The 24,824-nt window shown below is 38.4% G+C and overlaps 1 protein-coding gene and 1 long non-coding RNA gene across 3 annotated transcripts in view; one reads left to right on the forward strand and one right to left on the reverse strand.

Moving 5' to 3' along the window:
- Positions 1-24,824, reverse strand: part of LOC119582033 — a 52,063-nt gene that overhangs the window by 23,812 nt on the left and 3,427 nt on the right. The gene's annotated exons all lie outside the window — the stretch shown is intronic.
- LOC119582034 lies at positions 10,099-11,659 on the forward strand. Its single transcript, XR_005229608.1, has 3 exons — positions 10,099-10,171; positions 11,113-11,227; positions 11,567-11,659. It is a non-coding gene; the product is annotated as an uncharacterized LOC119582034 (long non-coding RNA).

The raw sequence follows: 24,824 nt of genomic DNA on the forward strand, positions 1-24,824 counted from the left end.
GTTGTCAGTTGACAGCACTCATCAGAGACTGGAGCAACACTCTATACAGCAAGATCTAGGTGGACTACCACTTTCGAGGAGCTGCAGCGTTCCAAAGATGCTGGGAAGATGGCGCTGCACCAGCATTGATGCTTACTGATGCTGGCGGGATTGCCAGCAGGCACTCCTTTTGCCATGGCATAAGCATATGTCATAATCTCTTTGCCAGCCCAGTGGCTGTTGTGGTGGTCTCTATCTCAGAAATTGTATGCTCACAGTTCTGTAATGTACCAGGGTGGCGTTTGGCTCGTCACAATGCATGCAACACCTGTCTGCATAGTTAATTATCTCTATGATCTGCCATGCACAATGGTAACCTAGTCTGATTCTGTGAAGAATGACTTCGGTGCCTCTATTGATTGTTTCAGAGTGCCAGTGGCTCATAGCCTGTGACGTATAAGTACCATCTGGTCGAGGGGGAGGATCTCGTTTCTTCTCTGTGAAGCAGCATGAGGAAGGCAGGAGCTATTGCATTGCACTTCTGTCTTAAGATTTGTCGGCTTGGTTGTATGATCATGGGATTTGGGGTATACCCTTGCCAATGTCAGCTAGTCTGTCAGCAACTCGTTCCCTCTGATACCTATGTTGCTGGGGACCCAGTTTATGATTATTATTCTACCATGAGCAAAAATCCTCTGCGCTATGATGAGCACAGTGGTCAGGAAGTAGATGTTGTCATTGGGTAAATTGTGCTCTAGACAGTCAGTGGCTGCCCTGGAGTCTGTGTGTATAACCAGGGATGTGTGGCCTAGGGTTTCCATGATGAGAAGGCGTTTGTTAACCTCATGGATTTTGTGGCATCCCTTGCTGCAAAGCCAGCACCTGCAGTGTGGCTTAAGGGATCGACTGATCCATCTGTGAAGTAGGTTCTACTAGAGGAGTGATGGCTGCAATGACTCGGCTTCTGCATTAAGAATAGGCATAGGGTATTCATTCTTTCTCCATGAGAGCTCATAACAGAGAACTAAAGGATTGTGCCCACAGCAGGGCTTCAATATATCAGGGTGGGGGGAGTCCATACCCTTTGCAAGTAGTTGTTCTTTGAGCTGATAGCTTATCAACAACCTGGCTGTCTGTGACAGCCAGGAGTTGTTCGCAAAGAGCTTGTGATCTTCTAGTTGTCCAAGTATTTTTTGTCTCAGACTTGTTTTCATCGGTGCCTGGATGACCTTTGAAAGGAACTGTACTGCCATTAGATCAAGAGGGGGGAAGGTTTGCCTCCATGAGGAGGTTGAGGACCTTCATCCACCTTGGGGTACCCAGAATGATCCCAGCAGCTTCATTTTGAACTGACTTCAATTTTTCTCTTAATCTTAGCTTTGTGGCAATCAGGGCGACAGAAGCATAATCCACAATGTGTCTCCCAGTCATTGCTCTCATGACAGACAGTCTTGTTATGGTTCAGTCAACCAGGTACTGGACCTCCTTATGAAAGGAGAGGGTCCGGTCAATCTTTACCCCAAGGTATTGGAAGACCTGGACTCATTCTAAGTTCATTCCCTGGATTCTCAGACTTGTACCTTGAACATTCTGGATCAGGGTCTCCTGAATAGCAAGAGGACTTGCTAATTCATAAGCCTACTCTAGGTCTAGGAATACTACAGATGTGACAGTGCTAATTGTACTTAAGAGCGAGGCTATGCTGTGTGCTATGCTCTTGCCCCTTGTGAACCCATGGAAGTGTTCATGGGCAGGTCCCATTTTTCATTATAGTTATTTTAGTAACTATCATCTCAGCCGTCTTGCCTAGAAAGCTGAGGAGAGAGATGGGGCGGTACTTCCCTGGTTTCTTTGGTTTTGGGATGGTAACTATGGTAGCCCTCTTCCAGCTTTGGGGTAGAGTGGAAGTTTCCCAGGACTTGTTGATGAGTTGCAGGAATGCAAGCTCACCTGGGGAATCAGAACCCAGGGCTGAGCGAGAACTGTTTTTGTAGTTTTTTCTTAGTTCCCTCAGAAAAAAGATAACATCTAAGTGGCATTTGGGCTAGGCCAGTATCCATGAGGGTAGTAACAGTGCCACAGTGGTCACTTGTGAGTCTCATCGACACACCATCTGATGCATTGGCATTGAGAAGAGTGATCTTGGGTATTGAGAAGAATGATAGCCTGCCACATCTGGTGCCCTGCAGGAAGCCAGGATAGGGTGGTGTGCATTGAATTCTCCCCCTATGATCACTCAATCTTGTGTTGCAGTAGCACAGACCTGGCTGATGTCTAAGCTCTTACAGGATAGCCTGCTGTACACATTGTACAACTTAAGGGGGCCCCCGGCCAGGTGAATCTCAACAGCAAGAGATTCAACATCGTCTCCCCAGTGCGGTGCGTTGGCTATTGCGGGCCAGGGTGATAAGCCTCTTTTGTCAGCTGTTCTTGAAGATATGATACCCTGAGAAACGAACAGTCCCCTCTGTTAATGTCTCCTGGAACATGACAATGTCATTGGTCCTTGATCGCACTATTGCATGGAAGATGGCATTTCTTGCATTGAAGCCATAGATGTTCCACTGTAGTATGCTTAGATTGTGTGTCATGATCTTACTTGATGTTAGTTACATCTGAGACGTCTTTATATTCGGATTCAGAGTCTGATATATCAGAGTCTGACCACTCCATTGTGAAGTCCTTGCTAGCTGAGGGATCTCCATATCTTTTTGGGCTGTTTGTCACACTATCCATGGGTCCACTGGGATGTGGAGAGCCTTTGGTAGCTCTGACATTTGTTAGCTTGGCTTTTCTGTTGCCAGGCTTTTTTCTTTTTTCTTTTCTGGCTTTACCTGGGTCAGGTCAGCCTGTTCTGGCACTGGCTTCACAGATTTAACCTGTTTTGGCTCTGCCTATGAGGGCAAGGGGTGAGGGTGGGGCTGCTTTGGGTGTGTCCAGCTCCCTCCCTTTCAGGACTGCAACAGTCTGGGTCATTGCCATCGTGGCGACTGTGACTGCCTTCTCTGCCTCCTCACTCGACCTCCCCAAAGCTGTTGCTACTGCGGTGACTACAGCATTCAGCAGGAGACTCAAATTTTCCTCATCAAAGAGCATATCGTCTCTTGGGGAAGCTTTTACAGTGCTCTTTGAACCTGTGTTCCTCTGGTTCTTTTCCTGCACATTTGCAATGGCCGGAAACTACTTATTGGAGATATCCTGTGCCGTCTGTGGAGGAGCTTCCTTCCTCTTAGGAGCTCGAGGAGCCATTTCTCTTTTGTTCTGTCCCCAGACATGGGCGCCTGGGGAAGCAGGAACAAAGTCTGGCCCCCGTTTTTTTAGCAACCTTTTGTCCCCTGGGGGCCGCCTCTTTCCTGCCCGGAGCAAGCCAGTCCCCGGGCATGATCCCTTTGGGAAAACATTTGGGGGCCTTTTGGGCTGAGGGGCCCCTTTGGGTCTTTCCCTTTATTTTCCCTTTTAAAAGTATTTGAGTTTTAGGGGAATGGAAAAAAAATTTTCCCATTGGGCAGATGGCTCCTGTTTTAAAAAAAAACGTCAAAAAAATTCATTGTCACAATCCAAATTACCCAAAAGAAAACGGGTTTCCATCTTTTACTTTCCATTATCAAAAATTTCCTATATACTCTAAAAAAACATGGACGGGGATAATATTTAAAAAAACCCAACATCGAGTGATTCGGGAAGGAAAATTAGTGATGTGAGTAGGTTTGCGGAAAACCGAAATTTTTTTCCCGAGCCATTTACACTGAAAAAAAAAACTTCGGGAAAAGGAAATTTTTACCTAAAATTTTCCCATTCATTTTAAAAAATTGGGATAAAACTTTGCTTTGTTAAGTTTCTTAAACAGGTACTTTTCATCTCTGAGAGGAAATTTTTTCATTCCCACAATACTCAACAGGATATTTCCCAGAAAATTTTTAATTATTCCGTAAAACCCCGTCCCTCGATAAAAAAAACGACACATTTTTAAAGGGGGCGGAATACATTGTTTTGCGTACCCGGGAAACACTTTTGCGTAAACGGGGGTTTAAGCTCAATACGGTAGGGGTGTTCTTGAAACTTCTCCCGGTATTTACACTATCCCTTTGTAAGGATTGCCCCAATTTTTTTACAAAGCGGCCCGGGTAGAGCTTTTGAAAATAAAAATGAAAGAAATAAACGTGATGTAGATATCCCAAAGAGAATAAAAAATGCGTTTTTTGTTCAATGTGATAAAGGGTTTCCCCACAAAGGGAAAAAAGTCCCAAAATTTAAATTCAAAAAACCCAGCAAATTCATATGAAAAAAAAAAGGCACAACCCTCATTTAAATTAAATAAAAAATCCTGATTTTATTTTTTCCCAAAATTTTCGAGCTTGCCCCCCCAATGAGACATAATTCAGCTTTTCGTCTGTTTCTAAAAAAAAAACCCCCCCCAATATTTTGGTCAAAATTCTCCCCTTGTATCCATTTTTAAAGGGGGAAAACCGGGAAAAAGTTCAAAAAACCGTCCGATTTATTTTCATTTTTTACTAGGGGCTGTTTTTTTTTAATTTTTGTGTAAAAGTTACTGTGGGGGTGTGGGGTGTGTGTGTGTGTGTGTGTGTGTGTGTGTGGGGGTTTGTGTGTGTGTGTGTGTGTGGGTGGTGTTTTGGTGTGTGTTTTGTGTGTGATTAAGGGTTATATACATATATAACATATAAAACCACACAAAATAATATTTATATATATATATATATTATATTATATTATAAATATATAACATATATGTGTTTTTGGTTTTGGTGTTATGTGTGTGTGTGTGTGTGTGGGGGTGTGTGTGTGGTGTATTTTTATATTTTAATATACATAAATTACAATTTTAACAATTATTTTATGTAATATCTATTTTAAATTATATATATATATTAATAAATATATAATATATATATAATATTATGTATATATATTAATATGTATATATAAAAAAAAAAAAAATTATATTAAAATATATATTATTTAAATTTTATATATAAAATATATATATATAAAATTTTATATATATATAATATAAAATTTTCCATTTCCTTCTACATTTGGTCACCACTTGTATGTAAACATGGCGTAAATAGCATTTTTAGGAATAACATATGAAATTGTAGAATAGAAACAACCAGTAATTGTAATGATTTCCATTTTTTCCATTTGATCCTTTTTATATATAATTGATAAGTGTAGGCTTTGGGGAGTTATACTTTTCAAATGCGATTATCTGGCATTGTTTGTGGAAGGGGGGGGGGATTTCCCACTTATTCTCACACAGTTAATAATGATAGCTGCATATTTTTTAAAACTTAAAAAAACGATTTTATATAAAAAACACCCCGGGAAAATTTGGGGCTAGGGACCTTTTGTTTTATGAAAATCAACCCTTTTCACGTCAGGGACGAAGTTCGTTAGCGCTCCTAGATAGGGGCAGAAAACGGAGTTGCAAAGGCGGGAAAAATTTCAGGGGTTTTTTATTTCTTTCAACTGCAGTGCGTACTTTTGGTCATAAAAAAATTAGTGTTTATACTTTTTTTAAAAAAAATATGAAAATTTACAATTTTTATTTGGCTAAGGGAAAGGGGGGAAAATTTTCCGCCCCTGTCATAAAAAAATAATTCCGGGAAATGTATTTAAAAGGGATATGTTTGGAGCCAAATAATACATTTCAGATAGCGGGAAGTAATTATTTCATAAACATAAAAAACGTATATAATAAAAGAAAAAAATATGTGAATTTTATCTACCCACACATATACTGTGAGTACATGATGAATTGAAAAGCTGGTGAACAAAAATTACATGTATAACAGATAAAAAAGGATAGCGTAGTGAAACGTAGTTCCCCAGGGTTAGCATGAGAACATTTAAGATGCCAGATATCATGCGATATATGTTTGGAGAGTAACAGCTGCATTATTAAAACGAGTCAAGGGTCCCCCCCCCGGGTTTAAGAATCCTTTCGAGAAATAAAGTATTCCAGAACGACTCTTTATTCAGAAGGCTTAATAACTTGTTATTGATTACAGAATGCTAGCTAATAAACACAATGTTGTAGGAAACCAAATCAAAAGTCTGAATAGTCTTACAATCACATCTTTTGCCGATACGCAGTCACGCGTCAAAGGGGCAAAAAAAATTTAAATATTTAGGGGTCCCTTAAATACGGGAAATAAATTTAAAAAAAGAAAAATGCTAAAGATTACGTATTGTGCATATTTTATATAATTTTAATATATATATATATATTTTATATAAAATATATATTATATATATTTTAACATACATACTTATTTATTTATTTATAAATATATGATGGGATAGAATAAAAACACAAAAATTAAAAAAACACAATGAAGTTTCTTTTAATCTTTTTAAAACCGGCATGTTTATCTGGGAAAAAATTCAGATTTTAAACCCCGTAATAAAATATTTTGATCAATAAATATGATTTGTGTGCGATCTGAGTGCATTGAACACTCATTGTGTTTGTGTTGTGTACCCTCAAACTATATAGAAATTATCATAATTTTTCCCCAATTTGTATAAAATTTGGAACCGGGCCCAAAATAATTAAAAAAACTGTACACATATCTATGTATATGCAAATAGATAAAAATGAATATATATGTGTGTAGATATATACATATATAATTAAGTTTTAAAAAATTTTTTTTTTTTGAATGGAAAAGGGATATATATGTATGTTTGTACACTTTATATACTTATACACCCCCCCCACACACACAAATACAGCCTAGCTGTCGGACTAATAATGAAAAATATGCTATATTAAGATAGAAAAATCCATATTTTCCAACGGAGCACAAGGCAGATCATAGTATCAGTCTACTGCTACCTTTTAGTTTTTAGTACTTCATAAGAAAAACTTTAAACAGTAGGGAATCTAATAAAAGAGACAAGATAAATAAAAAAAATTTTCCTTAAAGTAGATCAAACATACAATGAAAAAATTTCCGCACCTACTGAAAAGCTTTGGCAAAATTTCCCAGGGGGGGGGGGGACACATGAGAACTTTTCCCGCTTTATTTCAAACACAACTTTAGTAGGATCCCCTTATATCCGTACCTGCTGCGAGCTCATCCCCCCATTCAATGCCCATTTCCGCACTTGCTGCAAGTACATCCATCAAAAGGAATCTCGGCATACAGTACGAACGACAAGAAGGGCCTTTTTTTTCCCACCAGGTTTTTCCTGGGAGTATTTCCTTTGGCGTGTTTTTGCGGGACGGCCATTTCTTTGCTTCTTGATTAAAGGGGGTAATTGTCCTGCTGTTGCTCCGATGCACATTTGGGAGTGTGGAAATAAGCGCTTGTTACTGGAATTTCACTTATAGCACTTCTCCCCCCTCCTTGTACTATTGGTTCATATTTCTGTACTAAGTTTGTGAGACCTTATTTTATATCACTTGTTCTTCTTATTCTGGATATTCAGTAAACAAATTGTATTTATTTGTTGTTAAACAAATTTTTTTTATTTATATTGGGCCGTTCCACCAGATTGCGGTTTCCCTTTTCACAGGGAAAAAAAGAGTTTATCTACAGTCAGCATTTAGCTGCGGAATTGATGCAATTCATGCCTCATTTATTCCATTCATCACGAATTAGTACCACTGTTTCCTTCACTTCACCTGAACCCGCAGCATCTGTGTGACACAGCTGACCTCATTCCTGGCAATACATTTCCCCACCAAATTTGGGCTTTTCCCTTTGGGCCGTATGCCAAAGTATATTTTGGGAATCTTATCTCATTTTCCGCAATTTTAACCCCCCCCCCCCCCTTCCCCTCCTCTCTTCCCTTTTTCCCTTTTCTCTCTCTCTCCTCCTCTCTCTCTCTCTCTCTCTCTCCTCTCTCTCTCTCTCTCTCTCTCTCTCTCTCTCCACACACACCACACACACACACACACACAAAAACACCCACACACACACAAACACACACATGCACCATTTCAGCCCCACATACATGCACACCACACAAAGCACACGCACATGCACCCCACAATGCACACAAAAACATGCACACACACAAAATGCACACAAAGAAACACACCCCAGGCCCCACATACAATGCCAACACCACGCACACACACACCAAAACACACACACAACACACACACAACAACACACACACACACACAACACCCAAACACCCCACAGGGACAAACACACATGCCCCACACACAATGCCCCCACACACACACACAAAACCCCACACACACCCCACGTACACCCCACACGTACACGTACACACACACACACCCCGCACACACCCCCACACACCCCATACACACACACACCCCACACAACACATACACACACACACACACAACCCCACACACACACACACCACCACACCCACACACAACAATCTGTTTTATATGTATATATATAAGGTTTTGTACATAATGATTTTATTTTAAGGAAAACCCAAAATTGAGGGACAATAAACAAAAAATATTTTTTGGGGCTGTCGATGGTACAATTTGGGAAAAAAAAGCGTAAGATAAAATTTTGGGGCGAAGGATGGTGGAGAGGTCCCGGTGCTCAAAAATGGGGCATAACCCTTTTGATGATGATAAGTGTGTATAGTATATAAATTTTAAAATTAATATATATCTATATATATATAATATATATATATATATATTATAAAAATTAATATATATTGTATAGCCCTAGTATATATATATAGTGGGTATGTGTATTAATAAATTTTTACGCCGACCGCCTCGTTCTCTTGCACCAAAAACCCCAAGGGGAGGCAGGCAGACGGCGTGCTATTTTACAGGGTCGTGAACACTGAACAGCTCCAAGAGGCCCCCAAGCACCAAAAGGTCCAGAACCCACGAGGGGGAAAAGCCAAAATGGGGGCCGGGCACCAAAAAAACACAAAATGGGAGCTTTTCCTTTTTTTGACACAAGTTTTTTACCCGTACATTTTTTAAGGGGACAATACGGGGGGGAAAACCCGAAAGGCACACTGCACGATACAGCTTTTTTAACAGGGCAAAAAAAAGTTTATCAGGTCACAAAAGGGGACACATGTTTTCCCGGTCCCTCATGTTTAAAACATTTCCCCGGTCATCCTTTTTAGTTAAAAACTTTGGTTTTGCCAGAGGGCAAAGACCCACGGCGTAGCAATATATATAAAATATAATATAATAATATATATAATATATATATATATATTTGGGTTTTATATATAAAATATATTTTAATATATTATTTTAATATATATTTAATAAAATATGGGTATATATATAATAATAATATATAAAATAATTTTTATATATATATTTTATTATAATAGGTAGTTTTTCAATGCCCTGGCCCAAGAATGCGAAGAGGGAAAACTGTTGGGCCCCTGCAGCAGGCCCCTTTTCTTACGCAGCTGAAGGATCCCAAAGGAAAAAGGCATAGACCCATCGGTTTTGGCCCCCGGCGCACAGGAGTTTCTAGAACGAGGGGGGACAAGCGACAACGAAGTGCCTCCCGGAACCCCGGGTGAATTTCGACACAAACCGTTACTGTTGGGGTAGAAAAAAAACGTGGCAAAATTATAAAAACCTTTTTGGATGATAATTTGAAAGCCAAAATTTTTAAGCCATAAACCCCCCCCCCCCAAATTAGTTGTAGTCACCAACCCCGGGTTTGCTTTTCCAGTTTAAAGTTTACAGTAGCTTTGGGTTTTAATTAAGGAGGAAAAAAGGCTTTAGGCTTTTTATTAAAATTTCATTTCTTATTGTTAAAATCTGGGGGCCCCTTACAGTTTTTAGTGATTTACCGTTTTAATTTTAGTAGGAATTATATGAAAAAAATGATTTTATGTTCACCCGGGGTTGAAAAAAATAAAAGCTACTTGTATGTCTGCTCTCAGACATGTGAATAATAAGGAAGGTAGCTGAGTGCCATATTCCTTCCTAAATTCGAGGTGCACCTTGTGAAGTCAGGGTGAGAATTAAACATACACACTGGCACAAGTATACTCGGTATAGTACCGTTTAATGTATACTCATATGTGTGTATTCAATGTTTTTTTTTCATATGATACTTGTAAATAAACGTGCGAGTGTTCTATGGTGTAACCAGTGTTTTTTCCCCTCAGGTATACCTTCTAGGACTGACATGTCCACGGGTTTATCTCACTCGTGCTGCGAGTCCTCTCACAGGTACTGTTGCTTTCTTTGTTTTATTTGTTAAGAAAGATGAAAGTAATATATCACACTGATTTTTTTGTAAATACCAAACTGATACCACTGATGTTATCATTGTAATTATAGAAGAATGAGGTATAGCTAAAGAAACCTGGATCGTACATGAAAGACAACTTTAATTCAAATATCACCATTCTGAGCAAAGCCCCGCCCCTTTGCTTTCTTTAATTAAATTTTTTGCTTTTTTTTCTTGTTTAGTTTTCTTGTGATATTTTTACACTGCTATTACTGAAGTATTTTCAAAGAAAATCGCACAGATTGACTGGGGCTAAAATGGGGCAGAACTAATGACATCGTGTTTGGCCAAGCAGAACGTGTCATCAAGTACCAGATATAGCTAGATTCATAAACATTATAGTTTACTTGATATGTTGTAATCGTCGGAAGTAAAACATTTTTTTTTTATAATAATGAAGTGCCCCATACCATAAGCAGCCACCAGAATACATAAGAGAAATTGTTTATTTCACTTTTGGGTTCAAATGGAAGTGGAGCTACCTGTTCCTTGGGTACATGACTTCTTACATATTTGCAGATGGTACACATTTTTACAGATAATAATAAGAAGAGAGACGAAGTAAAGAATATGATACAACATTGGTACCAGAAAATGTAGTATCATATAGGTTATCACAGATTTTTGCAGAATGCACTCATAAGGAATGTAAGATAGGGGTGTACACGAAGTGAAGGTTTTGAGAGGCACATCAGCTTTGACTCTTTGTCCAAGTAAAAAACAGCACGGGCAATCAGATATTATAATATTATATATAAAATAATATATAATATTATATATATATGTATATATATATGTATAATATAATATAATGTGATATATATATATATATATATATATATATATTATAATAAATATATAAACTATATAAACACAACAGTGCAAGGGGCAGCTTGCTGCTACAGCAGCGACCCAATGCCCAGTCCTGCAGGCATTAGAAGATGATGTTGAAGCAATGACGGATGATCCTGTTTTCTGGGACATTGATTTTACGGGTAATTATTAAATCACGTGAATAGACAAGTTGAACATTACCTTGATGGAATGTTAATAAATCTCATGGCTCGGCAAGTTGGTTGTCAAATGAGTGTTATAAAGGCTAAATGATTCTTAGGTTACTGATGTTATACACATATTTAAGGTACCAGGCCATTTTGTTTTGGGTGTGGTTGACTTACAGTGAGACACTGTAAGATGTATCACTGTTATCTGGGAGTTCGGATTATTGATAATGTAAATACATGTTGGTGTGAGAAAATAAAAGATGATTTTCTTTGAAGTCGACAGTCAGTTACATCATAACAACAAGCTATATATGACTCCTTGTTTCACAGAAATCCATGGGTGACAGAAAAGGATGGCGAGAGCAGTACTTCGTCTGGTTCTCACCATGCTCAGACGGATGCTCAGACTGATAAGCACAAGACCAAAGCCATGATTTTGTTTCAGCTTTCCAGTCGATGTCCCCCCAGATCTGCCAGACGTCTGCTTCTCTAACCACGGCAGTTACACCAGTATCTGTAGGCTCCTGGTCTAGAAAACCATGTACTTTGTAAACCAAGAAAACTCTTGCTAGCTGTGGGATGGTGCACCCTTCATACTGCACATTCCGTGCACTCTAGCACTCATCCAGGACAGTGTATTCCTTTTTACAACTCACCCATACCTGCAGCTATCCAAACAGTCATGGGGAACCGAAATTCCTGAGAAATGCACCTGTGCATCCAGAGGAAGTGGGTTTGCTGGAAGTGTCTTTTAGCAGGAGGCAGAAGTGAGATACCGTGCCTGGTATCCAGTTCGAATTTGCAACCATCACAAGGCAACAACCCTCTTTGCAGCAGATAACAGCCAAGGTAAGTAAGTTAAGACCCAATAAGTAAGATACTACATACACAAAACAATATGTGTGTGTGTGTGTGCTTGTGTAAATATGGGATATATACCCATGTATAACCATAGATGGGTTATATATAATAATACTATATATACATAATATATGTATACACACACACACACACACACCCCACCCCAACACACACACCAACCCCCACACACACAATATATATATATATAATATATAATAATATATATATATTAAATAAATATATATATTAAGTGTGTAATATAATATTTTATATATATTATATATATATATATTTTATATATATATATGTGTGTGTGTGTGTATATTTTTATATGTATATATATACATTATGTATATATATATATATATATATATATATATATATATATATAATATATATTATGTGTGTGTGTGTGTGTGTGTGTGTGTGTGTTGTGTGTGTGTGTGTGGTGTGTGTATTGTATGTATGCATGTGTGCATGTATGTATGTATAATGGGTATGTATGTGTCTATATAATTTATATATGTTTATATATAATTTATATAATATATTTTTATATATAATATATATATTATATATATATATATATGTATATAGGTTTTATATATATATATATATATAAAATATATGTATTATATATATATATTTTAATATATATATATATATATATATATATATATTTATTATATGCATGTATATGTATGTATGTGTGGTATGCATATGTGTGTGTTTTGGTATATAATGAAATAATAAAACAATTTACCCAGGCTCCTGAGTCCACGAGAGACAAGTGTTCAGTTGCCAATCATATTAGCTTCACATCTGCCAGGTACCACAAGTGCGTAAGAATCTTATGTACTTATTCATATGTCTCTTTGTATCCACACATGTGTGTGTCTGTTCATATGTATATGTATATATTTTTTTTTCAACAGCCATTTACTCCAATGCGGGAAAAATCGGCCTCTCTCAATTCATTATTTGAGAGGTTATTTGGCAGTCTCAACCTTGCTTAATTGAATGCCCCTCTTAATCAACCGCGTTCGGTGCACTAACACACCTGCGTTTTCTTTGACAGGCGATATGTCGTTTTCTCGCCGTGAGATAGGGCTCGAGCGAGCAATCAGAGCGCAGGCATTTTTACGACTGCCGGGACGGGGAATTGAACTCAGGTCCATGAGGGTCGGTGTCCAGTGCTCTAACCACTGGGCCATCACGAGTCACACACACACACACACACACACACACACACACACACACACACACACACACACACACACACACACACACACACACACACACACACACACACACACACACACACACACACACACACATGTGTAATATATGTGTGTGTGTGTGTGTGTGTGTATAAATAAATAAATATATATATATATATATATATATATATATATATATATATGAAAGAAAATAATACAATACCACATTGATAGAGATATATAACAAGGAAGACCAGTACTATGGTTGGTTTATGACTGGTCCTCCGCTTCATACATGTAGTGGTCTGACCTGGTAGTCAGGAACATGGTGATCCATGTGGTATTGCATTATTCCATTTTATATTATATATATAATATTATATAATAATATATAATATATAAAATATATATAATTAATTATATATATATATAATATATATATTATAATATATATATATGTACAGTTATGTACATTAAAAAATTTGATCCTGATCGGTTTGCCAAGAGAATGAAGACCAAAATAAGGGAAAAAATCGAAAGAACAGAATGCATACATGAGGGGAAAAAAAAGGACTCGGAATGCAATTTTATTTTGGGGAATGTTGGGAGAAAGAGCGAAGAAGTTTAGAAGCCCTAATACTTTTGCTTCATTACTTTTAGCAAAGCATTTGATAAGGGGAAATGAAGAAATGTTTGAAGTTGGAGAATTAGATATTGATGGAAGGATACAACTGGTTTGGAACTGTATTGGGAACAGGTGCTGCCATCAAATAGATAGAAATAAGTGAGTGGACATAGTCAAGAGAGCTGTGAGACAAGGGTTTTGTATTATCACCAGCTCTGTTTAACCTTATACAGTGAAATTATTTAAAGGAGATAAGACCATGCCAGGTGTGAAATTTGGAGGTTCAATTTAACAACTGAGATATGCAGTGAACTTACTAATAGCAAAAAAGAAACAGATCTTCAAAATTATTGAAAAGGTTGTAACAGAAAGTGAAAGAAAGCGTCTTTAGTAAACATCAAGAAGACGGAATGTATGGTGATATCAAAGAAGAATATAACACCAAAATGCTCTTGAATATCAAAGGTGAGAAATAAAGAATGTGGAAATTCAATACTGGGTAGTTGAAACATCATATGGAAGAATGTAATTTTTATGTGTGGCCCAGTTTGCTTATGGGTTGATGCTTGGACAGTCAATGAAAATATGAAAGAAAGATTAAAATAAATTTAGAAATGTGGTTCCTCAGAAGAAGCCCCAGATTCATGGACAGAAAGAGTACAAATGAAGAAGTTTTAAGAAGAGCAGGAGTTAAAAAACCCTTGATGAAAGTTATCAAAAAAAGCGATGCAATTTTTAGAACACGTAAGAAGTAAAGGATTGGAAAACTTGGTTTTAACGGGAAAGAAGAAGGGAAAGAAAAGCGGGGGTAGACAAAGGCAAAAGTTCATCACCAGCTTGAAAAAAATCTCAATAGGGGCAGAAGGACTTAAACTGCTTCTGTCAACAGACAGAACGGGTTGGAAAAACCCTATGCCCAAAGCCATGAAAAGGGAAAGGCATTTTAAGAAGATATGAAAAATATATATATATTTAAAATATATAAAAATATATATATATTATATATAAATTTGTATGTGTAAATGTGTGTATTTATATATATATATATATAAACAACACTCACCAAAACACACACATATAATATTTATATATATATATTTATATATATATATAATTTTATATATATATATATATATTAATAAAAATTTTTTAAAATTTTAATTATATATATATATGTGTGTGTGTGTGTGTGTTTGTTTATTGATTGATTGATTGATTGATTTATAAATATTTTTTACATATGTTGGTCTTTCTATGTAAACTCACTACTACCGTTTTAGTTTAATTTACTAAAAATTTAAAAGTAACATCCCACTAAACACACACTCGCATGCGGCGTTTTTGGGGTGTGTGCACCGCGCGAATGTACAAATTTTCCCGGTAAATGAAACCTAGATACGGTTTATTTAGTATATATATAAAACATATAATGTGTGTATACATAAAATTTATGTGTGTGTGTGTGTGTGTGTGTGGGTGGTGTGTGTTTGTTTTGTGTGTGTGTGTGTGTGTGTATGTAATGTGTTGGTGTGTGTGGTGCGTGTGTGTCTCTTCGGGGCCCACTTTTTGCACCCTCCCCCAGTGTGAAGGATGGTTTTGCTACATTAAAAGCCCGTTTTTTTTAAAAACGAAATGAAATTTAGCGCCTGATTAAGTGAGACGGAAAAGGAAAGACTGGGAAAACATCTCACCAAAAACAGGAGGTTGTGATGTAAGGGGAGAGGGTGGGGGGCCTTTTGTGGTTAGAGCATCGGACTAAGATTTCCCACGACGGAAAAACTGGGGTTGAGTGTTCGAGTTACCGCCCGGGGCGCGTTTTTCCCTTGGGCAAGGAACTTCCCCTCGATTCCCCCTACCTAACCACGGGGGGGGGCCAACCCGGGGCCCAAGTCAGTGCTGGTCCCAAGCCGGATAAATAGAGAGAATGATTACCAAAAATGGAACACCGGCCCCTTTTCCGTGGATAGGAACGGGGGACCCTCCCACGTACTCACTCCAAGAGCATCACAACATGAAAAACCCTACAATTTTAATTTTGACCACGGGGTCAAAAAATGAAAACCCACCCCTAAAAAAAAAAAAAAAAAAAAGTATATATACATCCCTATATACATACACATATATTTCATATATTTGTACAATATAACAGCAAAAAACACACACACAAAAACACAAACACACACACCAAAAAATATATTATTTATATATTATATATATATATATATAATATATATTATATATATAATTTTAGGGCTTTTGTATCAGAAACATTTGGGCTACAACCCCAAATTTCTGGGGAAGGGGGAAACAGTAAGACCCCGAGAGCATTGGAGAGGTTGGGTGTGGGAATTGGAAAACGAAATCGGATATGAAGGCGACAGGGTGGGAACAGACACATTTTTGGAAAACTAAGAGAAAAAATGGGAGGGGGCAGGTCATTTGTCGGAGACAGGGCGGGCAGAAAGGACAAAAAAGTAAAAAGCCTGGACTTTAAATAAAAATAAAAAAGGGGAAGGGAGACCCGTGACAAGATGGCTTTTTAAAATAAAAAAAATTTGGGGGCCAAGATGGAAAAAAAAAAACGAAGACTAAAAAAATTTTAAAAAAGAGGGGGAGGCCTAGTCCTGCAGTAAATTTATCGGTTTGATGATGATGATATATATATAATATTTTATATATTTATATATATATAAAAATAAAATATATATAATATAATAATATATCTGTGTGTGTGTGTGTGTGTTTGTTTTTTTTGTTTTTTTGGGGGGGGGGGGGGGGGGAAAAACTATGCTTTTAACCAGGAAAATAAAATAAATATTAAAAAAATTTTTAAAAAATTTTTAAAAAAAGTTTTAAATCTAAAACATTTAAAATTTTAAAATTTTTTTAAAAATTTAAATAATGAAATCTTTTGGGAAAAAAAAATTAAATTTTTTTTATTAAAAGAAAAATTTTATTTAAAAAATAGTAAAAAATTTTTTAAATATAAAAAAATTTTAAAAAAAAAGTATTTTAATAGATTAAGAATTTAGAATTTTAAATATATATTTAATATTTTAAAATATATATAAAAATTTAAAATTTAAAAAATTAAATTGCTAAGGTTTTTTTTAAAAAATATAAAACGAGGGTCTTTTTGGGGGATCCTTTGGGGGATAAAAGGGTTACCCCCCCCGGGGGGTTCTGCCCCCCCGGGGGGGAACCTCCCCGGGGGGGTTTTGGGGGAAGCTCCCTTCAAAAACCCAAACTTTTTCCCGGGGCCCCCCCTTTTTCTCCGGCAGATGGGCTTCCTCCTTCCATTTCCTTGCATCCCATTCAGTTCTTAAGGTTCCTATGCCAAAACCCGAATTAAAATTTTTTTGGGCCCCCTTTTACACCTTTCGCTTTTTTGTAAAAAAAAGGAATTTTTATAAAAAAGGGGTTTTTTTTTCTTTTGCACCGAACAATTTATGCCCAAAAAGGGTTTGGGTTATTACCAAACGGTCCGGGAAATTTCCCCAGGTTTCTTTTTGCCTTTCCAATTTTTCAAAAAGACCCCCCCAGCCCACGGAAACCCCCCACCTTCCCCCCGTAAATTTGATTTCCCCCCCCCCCGGGGTTAAAAGGTGGCCCAAAAGGGGCCGGGGGGGCCCCCCCGGGGGAGTGCAGTTTAGGGGGACGGGGGAAATATTCGGAAAACCAGAATCTTTTTATTAAAGACTCTTTTTGGAAACATTAGGGACAGGAACCTTAACATTAAGGTTAAAAGCAAAAGGTATTTTTTTCCCAATTTTTACAAGCTCCGGGAGAGGCAAAAATGCCCCAAACCATGGGGAATTGGCAAAGGGGGGGGAAAAAGAAATTAAAAAATAGTTGAATTTTCTTTAAAAATTTATTATAATTTAAAACCCATCAACCCATTTAATGGCTGGGAAAAAAAACCAAAATTAAACCCTTTTTTTTCCCCAAAAAACAACAAAATTTGGGGGAAATTAAAAATTTCGTCACGGGCATGTAGGGGGCTTCCTCTTGGGGCCCGGGGGGAGTTTTCCATGTGCAGGGCACGTTCGGGTTCGTGAGGCTGTCTATGCCCTGAGCGCGACTTTTAACTTGGATACGTATTTAAGTCGGGCCCTCAAACCTTTACCTTTCTTGCTATATATCGCTCAAAACATGGAATCAATATTAAAAAAGGTTTCATTTTTTTCCGATTTCAAAATATTTTTTTTAAATTTTGGGGCAACCCCAACGGCCGGGGGGAAAAAGGGCCATTTTTCCCGGGGCCTTTTCTCACGGGAATAAGAACCCCCCAGACCATAAACCCCCCCACCTCTCCCCCAAGAAAAACAGGTTCCCGTTCGCATTTGGGCAATGGTAATGATGCTCTGGGGAGGGAGAACCCGGGGGATGAAAAAAAAAAGGGGGCAGGGCCCCCCTCCTTGAGGCTCCAGCTAAAAAAAGTTTAAAACGCCAAGTTTTTTGGCTTCGGGAAAACCTTTCCTTTTGGGTTCCAAAAAAAACCCGACTTTAAAGCTCGAAATTGGGGACCCCATCCTTAGGGGTCAAAAAGCCCCTTTTTGGAATTAAAAAAAGGGGGGAAAAAGTCATTTAAAAAACCCATTGAATAAATTCGCAAAATTTTAAATTTTCGCAGAAAAAGAAATTAGTGAATCTAAAAAAAAATACACAAAAAAACCCCTTTTAAGGGGGTTAAAACAGGGCAATAATTGGGGGAAAAAAATTCCCCGGGGATTAACGCCACCCCCCAAAAATTCCCTGGAACTCAAAATTTTAAAAATTAAAATTTTTTGGGTTTTTTTTTTAAAAAATTTTCCCAACCGTTGCCAAAATTAATTTTTCAATTGCCTAGGGTTTTTAATTAAAAAAAAATTTTTAAATAAAAATTTTAAAAATTTTCGACCAGAGCAGGGCTCAATTTAAAGCAGTTTGCCCCTCCGTTTTTCTCCATTTTTTCTCAAAACAAAAAATTAAAATTTTTTTAAACTTTACAGGATTTTTTCCAAATGCCCATTTTTGTTTATACTATCTAAACACCAGTAAGCGGTTACACCCCACGCTCCCACCCCTTTGATCGGGAAGGTCACAGCTGGGGAATTTCGTGGAGGGCTTTCAGGCCCTTTTAGGTCCCCAAGCTTTTTTGGGGGTTGGAAAAAGGAGAGCGTTTATACTCCCCCACCCCAAGGGTGACGGGCCTGTAATCCCCGGGTTTTTTGCGCCCCCCCCTTTTCTTTGTTCCCGCGATTCAAATTTACTCGTGCTAGCTTCGTCCCCTGTAGCTTTTTTCCTATGGTTTTCCTTTGGGCTTTAGGATAGCTCACTGCTCACCTTTGGTAAAAACGGGGCCCCCATTTTGGGGCTCTGTTGAGCGTGGGAGACCTTTCCCTTTTCCGGGGAGGGGGGGTCGGGGGGGCCTTAGCGTGCCTCCTTACGGGCCTTTGAGTTCCCCTTTCTTGCTAAGGACGGTAGGCAGCCCCTCTCATGACGGGCCACTCTAGAGAATTTCTGATAAAAAAACGAATGGCTGGTGGGAAAGCCCCTCCTTTTTCCTTTAAGCCCCCTTCCCCCCGTTCTGTCTAAATTGCACCTGCAGACAAAAACACCTTTGCCAAATTTTAGCACTCAAGCTAGGCAGGGACCAGGGGGAAGTCTTTAAAAAAAGGGCAAGCTAGAAAAACCCATCTTTTGGAGGTGGCTCTTTTAGAAGAAAATTTTACAATCACTGAAGGGCAACAAAACCTTTTTAAAAATCCACAATGCCTTCAAGGGGACAGTAGCCAAACCGAGAAGGACCCCTTTCCTTTTGGGACCAAAAGGGCCCAAAAGGAAAATTGAAAGATCAAAGTTTTATTTCCCGGAAAACCCGAAAGACAAAATGCAGGGTTTTGGTTTAAAAAAGATGACGGGGACGACCCTCCCACGATCTTTTGCGAGGTCAACACCCAAAGGGAAGTATCCCCCAAAAAAACCCAGTGTCCCCGGTCCCGAGTCACGAATCGTTAGGGGAAAGGGCCCAAAAAAACTTCTTAAAGTGGGATCAGGGATTTTTAATACATCGGTCCCAACCTAAAAATAAAAACCAAAATGTTTTAAATTCCGATAAAACAATGTTAAAACTGTACGGGGTTTTAAAACTAACAAAAAATTAGGCAACACAAAACACAGATGCTCTGGGTTGCGGTGGCAAAGGGTTTCACTTTTTCCCCCCCAAATGCAAGGAAAAAAAAAAAAGGGGTTTTTAAGTTAGGGGATCCTGCCCCAAAAGGAAAAAAAATTTAAAAAAAAGGGGCCTTCCCCAAAACCCCCCCCCCCCCGCCCGGAACCCCAAAACCCCCACCCTTTTCCCCCCCCCTTTTTCCAATTCCAAAAAAAAAAAAAATAAAAAAAAACGCTCGCATCTCAAAAACCCCCCGTTCAGAGTTTCATAAGGAAAACATCATGTCCAAACACCACAAACAACAAAAAAACCGCCCCAATTTGCACCTGGATACCCTTAAAAACCCACAAAGAAAAAAGAAAAACAAGACTTTCAATTAAAAAAAAAACACAAATAAAATTCACCAAACAACAAAAAACCCCAAAACGCCCACCTGCACCCTCCCATTTGGATCCCCCATCCTTACGCGGAGGCTCAACCCCCCCTTTCCCGGGAAGTTTTTCCTTCCCTTTTAAATGTTTTCTTTAAAGGGGATTTTTTAACCGATTAACCCTTGTTATTCAGTTCCCACTTCAACAAAACGACAAACTGAAACATAAAGCTTTAACAATTTAATTTTACCCATTTTTTAAAAATTTCAGAACGGGCCCAAATCAAATCCCAATCCAAAGGCTTGGAAAATCAGGAGTCGGGGACATAGACCCCAAAATAACAACCTACCCAGTTCCACTCCCCCCCCTGAGAAGCAAAAGTATTACCCAGGGCTATTTTTTTTGCTTAAATAAAAACACAAAATGTCTCCATTAAAATTATATCCCCCCTTTAATCCCAACCGGGGGAATTTTTGTTTAAAAAAACCCAAAAAACCCCAAACCAAAACCCTCAAGCCCCCTCCCCCCTTTTTAAAACCCCACCCTCCCAAAACCCCCCCCAAAAAAAAAAACCCTTTCCCAAAAAAAAAAAAGAAAATTTTAATTTTCCCCAAACCCCAAAAGCCCCCCTTTTAAATCCATTTTAAAAACCCCCCGGGTTTTTCCCCCCCCGGGATTTTTCCCAAATTTGGGACTTTGGAAGGGGGGGGGTTTTCCATCCCCCAAAAAACCCGCCCGCCTTTTAAAACCCCCCAAAACCAAAAAATTTTAAAAGGGGGACCTTTTGGCCTTTTACCCCTTTTCCCAAAAAAAAAAAAAATTTATAAAATAAACAAAAAAATGGGGGGGGAAAAAAAAAACCTCAAAATTTTTTCCCCCCCCTTTTTTCCCACCCCAAAACCCCAAAATAAAACCCTTTCCCTTTTTTTTTTTTTTTTTGGGGGGAAAATTTTTCCTTCATTTTTTTCTTTTTTTTGGGCCCCCCTGTTAAAAAAAAAAACCCCCTTAAAACCACCCCCCCCCCCTTGGGTTAAAATTTTTAATTTTTTTTTTTTACTTTTTTTTATTTCCAAACTTTTTTTTTTTCTTTTTGTTTTCTTCAAACCAATTAACTTATGGTTATTCCAACCTAAAAGGGCGAAATTCCACCCACAGCTTAAACCACCATTGTTTAAAACCCATATCTTTTCAGCCTGAAGGGCAAACCGCCTCAACTTTTACCAAAATTCAACAAAAACCATTGGGGAAATTTCTAAAACTGTATTCGTTAACCTGTGCGCAAAAGGAACACCCATTAAAAAACAACAAGGTGTCCAAGATTTGGCAAAAAACTGACCAAAAAATTTCCCCCCCCCTTTCCCAAACCTTAAAACCAATTTCAACCCCTTTTTTCAAATTTAAACCCCGGGAATTTATCACCCCAACCTTAAGGGAATTCAAAAAAACTGTCCAGACAAAGGTAAAACTACCAAGACATTTTCCAAAAATATACCCCAAGCTACCCACCCTTGGAGGGAAAAAATAAATAAAGATCTAAGGCCCCTTTTTTAAATTGGGTTTAATATTTAAACCTTAAACCCAATTTTTTTCCCCTTTTAAAATTTGGGTTTCCCCCCTTTTTTTTTTTCCCCCCTTTTTTTTTTTTTTCCCCTTTATTTTTTTCCCCGGTTTTTTTTAAAAAAAATTTTTCCCCCCTTTTTTTTTGGGTTTTTTTTAAAACCTTTTTTTTTTTTTTCCCCCCCCCTTTTTTTTAAAAACCCCCCTTTTTTTTTTCCCTTTTTTTCCCCCCCCCCCCCTTTTTTTTTTTTTTTTTTTTTTTCCCCCAAAATTTTTTCCCCCCTTTTTTTTCCCCCCCCCCTTTTTTTCCCCCTCCAAAAAATTTTTTTTTGGGTTTTCCTTTTTTTTTTGCCCCCAAAAAATCTTTTTTTCCCCCCCCTTTTTTTTAAAAAAAAATTTTTTCCTTTCGTTTTCCCCCCCCCTTTTTTTTTTTTTTAAAATTTTGTTTTTTTTTTTTTTTTTAAAAAACCCCCTTTTTTTTTTTTTCCCCCCCCCTTTTTTTTTTGATCCCCTTTTTTTAAAAAAAAAAACCCCCCCTTTTTTTTTTTTTTTCTGCGGGTTTTTGGCTTTTTTATTTTTTTATTTAATTAATTTTTTTTTTGTCCTTAAATTTTTTTTGGGTTTTCTTCCCCCCCTCCTTTTTTTTCCCCTGGAACTCCCCGTCCTAACCCCGGGAATTTGAATTTTTTTTAAAAAAAACCCCCATTTTTAACCCATCTTTCCCATTTTTTCCCTTTTTTTTTTTCCCCTTTTGGGTTTGTTCGTTTTGTTTTTTTTCCCGGGTTTTTTTTTGTCGTGCTGGCCCTCAAGTACAAGATGTGCACTAAATTTAACTTCCAACCTTTGATCAAAACGTTCCTCTGCAGTTTTCTTGGTGACCGCAGATTGAAAAAAAATCTTAAACAAAGTTTCAGGCACCATTTCAGTGCATGCTGGAGTACCTCAGGGCAGCATACTCAGTCCTACATTTAAAACATTATACACAACATGCCCTTTCCCAAAACCCACACACGCAGACTCACCACTATGCCCCTATGCTGACGCTGTGCACACTTAGTTTCAGGTGTCGTTGAGCGCATAAATGAACTCAACACCGTCTCGAGATGGGATCATAAATGGTGTATCAAGACTAACACGACAAAACAAAATTTTCTTTGTAAGACCACAAAAAACTTCCTCCTTAAAATTTTACCTCAACACCTTCGACCGACTACAATCACCTCCAAGTCAGATCCTCTTGTACCACCCTTTGGGTTTAAACCCTTGATTTCATTTGCATATCAATTCAAGGCTGCCTTGAAAAAAAAAAATTGCTTTTTAAAATTAAAAGTACAGCCCCACACACAAACTGATCTATATAAAACATGATAAAACCTCTCTCACATACACACAAACAGCACACACAACAAGCGCAAACTTGAGCTTTTTCAGAAAAAAGCACCAGAGGATTTTTTTGAATAGTTATGATGATTTAACATCTGAACTCCACGAGGAAGCTTCTCTGCTTCCTTAAATTATCGAGTGGCGTGGGTTTGGTCTGTAAGCAGACCAACACACTCCATGCTTGCATACCAACCGTGGATAGACTAAAACACCACGTTCCAGTGGAGCCCGGGTTAGGCTTTGATATTTTTTCTTTGGCATGGGACGAAGAAGTAAATGCACTTTTTTAGACTGGGCCGTATCCTTGAAGCCCCCTCCTATTCCTTATTTTTACCTTTCCCTTCCCCTATCTTGTTTTGTTCAGTTTTTTTTTTTTGTATTTCTTGTTCTGTTTTTAATGTAATTGTTTTCTTTTGGTTTGTTGTGACCTTTTAATTCCTTAACCAAAGTTTAACCTCCCTTTGCCATGCCTCACATCCCTTTTAAATACTTTCACCTCTCACTGACGTAGTGACTGCCCTAAAACCCCACCCCCCTCACCCTCGGTACCTCATTTTCCTTTTGCCATAGTTGGACCCACCATCCTATATCATTTCCCCCACCATCCATGGTTTCGCTCCGGCATGTGACACTTGCTGCTAGTTTCTCATAACAGGACTGTAAATCCTTTGTCATAAGGATTTATGCGAGTGAGGAAAGAAGTGTCATGGCCAGTGGAGCTAATCCAGTCATGACATGACATGGCCTCCTTAAGTCCTGCTGCCAACGAAGGGGAAAACCTTTGTTAACACAGGCGGGAATGGCCAGCCGGGTTACCGACCACCTTTGAGTTCAACCTGCTTCAACAGTATAGGTTAGCCAAGGGATAGCCAGAAGTCATGGTCAAGGAGGCCGTGCCCAGAGACACCACAGATGGCGACTAAACTGTTAACTTTATCCCAACCAGTTAGCGGAGAATCCAGCTGTTGTTCGCTATAACGGGGTCCTGCGCGCCTTTATCCCCTTCCCACGAATGCCACGAGCGTGGACCCCGTGCGGGCACGTGCTCAAGATCGTAGGGTATCATATTATGTACCCAGAGTTGGCCGGCCCTTCCGGCAGCCTCGTGTGGCGGAGGGGAAGCCCCGCGCGCCCCGGGGCACCCGCACCGAACACAAAAGATTTAAGATGGCACTGGCCACCCCCACCCTTTTCCTCCTTTTCCTTCAAAGAACCCCCTACAACTATTACCCCAAGGTTTACCCTGCATGCTGGGTTAAGCCTCGGTCCTTTTTTCTTCCTAGAATTCATTTTCCCCACCCCAATTTTTCCCCCCATCCCCACCTTTTCCCCCCCCTCTCTTCCAAACTTGTATCCTTTTGAACTCCAGAGGCCCAGTTCGAGTACGAAGCCCCAGAGGGGCCGGGGCCGGGGGAGG

The sequence above is a fragment of the Penaeus monodon genome, chromosome 2, assembly GCF_015228065.2.
Source record: "Penaeus monodon isolate SGIC_2016 chromosome 2, NSTDA_Pmon_1, whole genome shotgun sequence".
Lineage (NCBI taxonomy): Eukaryota > Metazoa > Arthropoda > Malacostraca > Decapoda > Penaeidae > Penaeus > Penaeus monodon.